Consider the following 5,972-nt stretch of genomic DNA (forward strand, 5'->3'; position numbering starts at 1 on the left):
ATGCAGTTGAGAACTGGAGGGGCCTAGCTGTTCCACCCAAAAAAAGGAAGAGGACTTCCTACCTCTCTTCATGCAGATGAAACTTTTGGGGCCAAAAGAGTGAAAGTGGGATTATTAAAAAATGGAAACCTCCGTCAGCCTATTAGATTAGGGGAAACGACAATCGCTGTGCTCAATACCTGTGCATTTGATGCATTTTTTCAGTGCTTATGTTGTGCCTTCTGTGACAGCTCCACATTTCAAAATGCTGTTCTGAAAGACAGTGAAAACCCAGTCCTGCAGCTGGTGAAAGCCATTGCCACAGATGGTGTGACCCAACAAACCTACAGAAGGAGAGCAGAGCTGCTTAGTGTAATGTTTGAAGCTGTCTCGTTGAGGTCTGCTGCGATCCAAATCGATGCTCAGTGTAATATCTCCGCTGTAATTGCTAAGACAATGAGGAACATCTCAAGTGTTTATTTTACCAAACACTGCTCTTCACAGCACTGCTAGCTCAGCAAAGGGATGACAAGGGAAGTGCCATTTGTTTCTCCTGCCATCTCTGTCCTCAAAGAGTCTGGTATGGCTCATCTTGGCACGGCTGTGGAAGCAGGACTTGGCCTACCTGAGTCTACCTGCCTCAGGCCACTCTCCAATCCATCTCTGTGTCCATCAGAATTCAAAACAGAAGACAGCACCACAGGAAATGAGCTCTGTGCAGGGACAGTTACTCACAGCTACAACATTGGAGATATCGTGTGGATTGATACTGACCTTGCAAACCAAACAGAATTTCCACTGAATGAATTTCCCTCCAACCTGGTTCTCCAAGGAAAGTCGTTCACTTTGAGGGCATTAATTGCTTTCCATGGAAAGATGACCACTGATGGTTTGGGTCATTACACTGCATACTGCAGGAGAGCTCCATGTGTGTGGGAGTGCTATGATGACCTGGGAAATGGAGTGACAGGAGCATCTGAAAAGAAAAAAATACAACCCCATGCTGTGTTATACACAGTATAATGAGTGCTGCCTGCATTTTTCTGTTTTATTTGGTTCATTACAGTTACATATGTTCAAATGGCTAGTGTGTTATCAGTAAGTTCAGTTTTACACATAAAGTTAAAGTTCTAAATTAAAAATCTTTTAACACTCTTTTCTTTGTCAGTCTGATGTATATTTGCTTTTACACACCCAGTCACCTTCACCCGTAGCCTTGAAAGTAACCGTTCCATTTTTCTGTTAATAATTTTTCTGTATTTGTTTGGTGTGTTTACCTGGTGGCTTAAGTCAGGGGTCAGCATCCTTTTCATTTCAAAGGGCCCCTTTTCCCCCTGCTGCTACAAAACCTGTCTAGAGCCTAAAAAAAGAAAGAGCCTATAAATATCTAGAAAATGAGTTGTTGTATCGTGTAAGCTATGGAAATGTAAATAAACATTTTTATTTTTAGATTTGATAAGATAATGAATCATCAAAGCTTTATAACGGAAAAAAGTATTTGTTAAAATGAAGCCAGCTACGTGAGTCCTTTCCATAATAATAGAAAATTAGGAAAGATGGGCAACCAACTTGAAAATTACAGTAAACAGATTTGAACCTAAGAAACATTAAATCACTTTTAAAAGCCTTGTACATTCAATGAATAGTCAATGCAGATATTTCATAAAAAAAAACAAACTGTTAACACAACCCTTTCTTGTTGTCTTTATAATAAAAAAATGACTTACTTGGTCTTATAAGAGCCACAGTGGAGGGGCCAGAGAGCCACATGTTGCTTTAGAGCCGCAGGTTGAAGATCCCTCGCCTAGGTGCTGTGGAATATTCAGTTTTCTACACGTAGGTAACAATCTATCAAAGCAAACACTTCATTTTTTCTGAGACAGCTACATTAATAATAATGAACATATATAATTCAAAACAAAATCATAGAGGCCAACTGGGTATGTAAAAAATAATAATAATTTAGGTATACGTGAATCACTTCACATGAAACTCAGTTTTGCCACAGAAAAAATAAAAACTTTAGCCTACCTTGTGTACGTTTCTGCGCTAGTAACAAAAGAAATATTGACCTTTCCGCTGAATAAATTGTGTTACTAAAGTGTAAACTAATAAAAGTTAATATGCAGCAAGCCTAGAAAAAGTGCAAAACTCCACAGCTGCTGAAACTCACTGCCACAGACACTGCTGTTATACAGCGTAGGCCGTAATAATTAAAATCATTATATCTCAGATACTGTAGCAGCACAAACGCTAATTTTAGCTGCACAAATCAGCACAAACATAGCACTAAAAAGTAGACCATTTTGGCCCGTTTTGGAGCAGTCTGGGGGGATGGTGACCTTTGAATGACCTATAAAATAATGTTTAATATCTCAAAAACCGTAGCAGCACAAACGCTAATTTTACCTGCACAAATCTGCACAAACGTAGCACTAACCGCTCCGCCTATTTGCTTTTACGTTTCAAGTGGGTGGGGGGTCAGCTTCACTCTGCTCCCAAAGCCCATATACACACTCACACCCCGTTTACCTGCATGTGAATACTGTAATGCCTCCCTACCAACGCTGTACATCCTGTTGATGTCATCTGCCACCTCCTTAGTAAAGTTATTTGAACTACATCACTGTGGAGTACCATTCCTTCTGACCGAGGACGACTCAGTTGAAGCGTGATCGGCAATCAGTGCAAACATACATTACATTTGTATTGCACTTCGTTTTTTTGCAAACGGGAGCTTTCTGTATAATATTGGTGACGCTGAGCACGTTTCCAAGGCTACCGTCTGTCGGGCAGTCAGGAATGTTACAGTTGCACTGAAACGTCTCCTGTACTCGTCTGTGGTGTTCCCCGGTCACAGACCCACAAGATTCATCAAAGAGGGATTCCACAAAATTGCAGGTAGCAGGATGAACAAAACTTAATTCATGATGTGGTGATACTTGGACTACTACTTAAATGTTACATTTATTTTCACGGTTCCCAGGCGTGATTGGCTGTAGATGGCACTCACATTCCAATTATTGCTCCTCCAGTAAATGAAGGAGACTATGTGAACAGGAAGTCTTTCCGCAGCATTAATGTGCAGGTACATAGTTCCCTGTAGCATTTCAAACTAACAAATTATTGGATGCTAATTTGTGTTCTCTGCACTGTGAAGATCATATGTGATGCTGCCAACATTATCACAAATGTGGAAGCCAAGTGGCCAGGCTCTGTGAGTGGTGGTGGTGGAGGACCCCCACCTGTTTTTCGGGCCTCCGCTTTTTTTCTGTTGGCTATAACGGGTCACATTTGAGCATACAGAGTAAGCAAATATGTACTTGTAATGTGCTCAGATAATTTCAATAAGTGCTTACAGAAAGAAAATTAATGTAGCCTCTAACTGCAATTGGTTTACATGGGACAAACAGACCAAGCACTATGGCTCATAATACAATTACACCTCACCTGTTTGGACTATATTTTTATATTTCATTTTTACTTGCTGCCAGGAACGTTTGGGGCCTGTTGGGTTGCACCTGCGCTCACATCACGTCACAAAATAAAATGTATAAAATAAAAAATAAAATATAATAAAATAACGTGTTAAATGGGTGGAAATCCCTAGATCAATGTTTACATTAACACTCACGCATTGACTCTGTCGGCTATGTTTTGCCATGCATGCTGTCTTTGTTTTGCAGCTTTGGCTGTGTTACTTTTTTTCCGCAAAATTTGCGTGTTATCGGCATATGCTGCCATCAGAATTTCGGCCTCAAGCGCTGTAAAATACATTGACCGCGCCTTCTTTCCCTCCGTCTCCATGGTGACTCGCTTAATCTGTGCTCCACTAATCAGGGCTTTATGTATCCTCGTGCGCGCGCTTAACTTGGGGTTAAAGCAACTCCGCGTTGATTGAACTACTTGTTATCAGCCTTTCTGAAACCGAATATTCCGAGTTGGACAGTTCGGGGTTACTCAACCCTGAGTATCGTTTTTCACTCTGAGTTTTCCAAACCGGCTTCCTGAAATAGGGCCCAGTGGCACAAACTGATGACACCACCAACACTCGATTTGGGTGTCTTAAAGGGACACCACACCATAGTGGCTGTTACATATTCCCCCCGGGATAACAAAGGCTGCCCTCAGCCGGACCCAGGTGACCCTCCTCCTGCTACGCCCTTTCACCACACATAGCTACTTTAGGTAGTAAGCAGGTCGTGGAGGAATTGTTACACACCTGTACAGCATTGGTACAGTCCAGCTCAAGCTGGAGGGCTTCCATCTGCTGCGCGCAGACCGGCAGGCCTCTCTCTCCGGTAAAACCAAAGCTGGAGGTGTCTGCTTCTACATCAATAGTGGCTGGTGCACAGATGTAACAGTGATTGCTCAGCACTGCTCTCCCTCTCTGGAATACCTTTTTATTCACTGCAAACCGTTTTATTCTCCGCGGGAGTTTGCTTCATTTATCCTGGCCGCTGTTTACATCCCGTGAACCAGCCACAACAACCTGGTGCTGAATGCCCAGAAGACAGTGGAGATTATTGTGGACTTCAGGAAGCACACAGCCCCACTCCCCCCCCATCATCCTGTCTGATGATGGGGGGGGATGAGTCCACATCACCTCTGTGGACTCATTCCGCTTCCTGGGTACCACCATCACCCAGGACCTGAAGTGGGAGCCCACCATCACCTCCGTCATCAAGAAAGCCCAGCAGAGGATGTACTTCCTGAGGCAGCTGAAGAAATTCAACCTGCCAACACAGACGATGATGCAGTTCTACACTGCAATCATCGAGTCCATCCTCACCTCCTCCATCACCGTGTGGTACGCTGGAGCCACTATCAGGGACAAACAGAGACTGCAGCGTGTTGTGCACTCTGCTGAGAAGGTGATTGGCTGCAGACTCCCATCTCTGCAGGACCTGTACACCTCCAGGACACTGCGGCGTGCAGCTCGGATCTCAGCTGACCCTTCTCACCCTGGACACAGTCTGTTTGACCTGCTCCCCTCAGGCAGGAGGCTCCGGTCCATTCGCACCAGAACCTCTCGCCATAAGAACAGTTTCTTCCCCTCTGCTGTTGGACACATGAACAATAACCATATGACTGTCCCCGCCACTAACACATGACCCTACGCTGTGTTCACTGCATCATTCCATGTTTGGCACTGATCACCACCTGCACTAATGTATATATCTTTCTACATAGCACTTTTAATTCTTATTCTTACTTTTATTTTTTTTCATGTCTATTTAAGTGCTATTTATGACACTATGTTTGCACTGAAGCACCGCAGCAATTTCCTAATGTTGTAAACCTGCTCAACATTTGGCAATAAAACCCTTTCTGATTCTGATTCTGTGTCGCCCTCCTTCTCCCTCTTTGCCCTGTTGACCTTCTGTATTTATTGTCTGTGCCTGCCTCTGTGCTTTGCTGCATTGTTAACATTCATGCCCTCAGACCTGCCTGTGTGTTTTGGTTCTTGTTCAGTTTCTAGCCCTCCTGGTTTGTTCTGTTTTTGACTGATGCCTGCAGTAAAGCAGTGGTCCTTGTGTTTAAGTTCTGCTTCCAGGAGTCTGCATGTTGGATCCTTTTCCTGCCTCCCTGCACACGGTCATAACACTTTCATTTCTCTCCTTGTCAAAACCTTTAGCTACAACACACTGTGAGACAAACTGTTTGTGTGTTTGATGATCTTTGAGCGTTGAACGTTTGTTGAAACGTTACATTTGAAAGAACTTGTCATTTAAAAAATCCTACTCACTTTATGCTCACACCTCTTCAGTCACTTCAGCCAGATGCTGAAATATCAACCACAACTTAAGGGCAATTTGGTACAAATTATTATTTTGATTTTGGATTTTATGTATTAATAATGAATGGTGCTGATGTTGTCTGTAAACATTTCATTTATCTGCATCCTCACCAACATCAGCTACTTCCTCCTGTTGTTTTCTATGAGCTGACATATGAAGCTAAACTGGGATCTCTCATTACAGTGCTGATGA

General features: G+C 43.0%; 1 long non-coding RNA gene across 1 annotated transcript; it reads right to left on the reverse strand.

The window, feature by feature from the left end:
- Window positions 1–498: 498 nt before the first annotated feature.
- On the reverse strand, window positions 499–1,775 carry LOC146713169 (uncharacterized). The gene is made up of 4 exons (XR_014919125.1): window positions 1,707–1,775; window positions 1,257–1,339; window positions 754–955; window positions 499–642 (listed from the first exon to the last, which is right to left on the reverse strand). It is a non-coding gene; the product is annotated as an uncharacterized LOC146713169 (long non-coding RNA).
- Between the last annotated feature and the right edge of the window lie 4,197 nt (window positions 1,776–5,972).

The sequence above is a fragment of the Copadichromis virginalis genome, linkage group LG3 (assembly GCF_057382275.1).
Source record: "Copadichromis virginalis isolate Kocher_CV1m ecotype Utaka linkage group LG3, C_Virginalis_male_GT1.1, whole genome shotgun sequence".
NCBI classification, from domain to species: Eukaryota; Metazoa; Chordata; class Actinopteri; order Cichliformes; family Cichlidae; genus Copadichromis; species Copadichromis virginalis.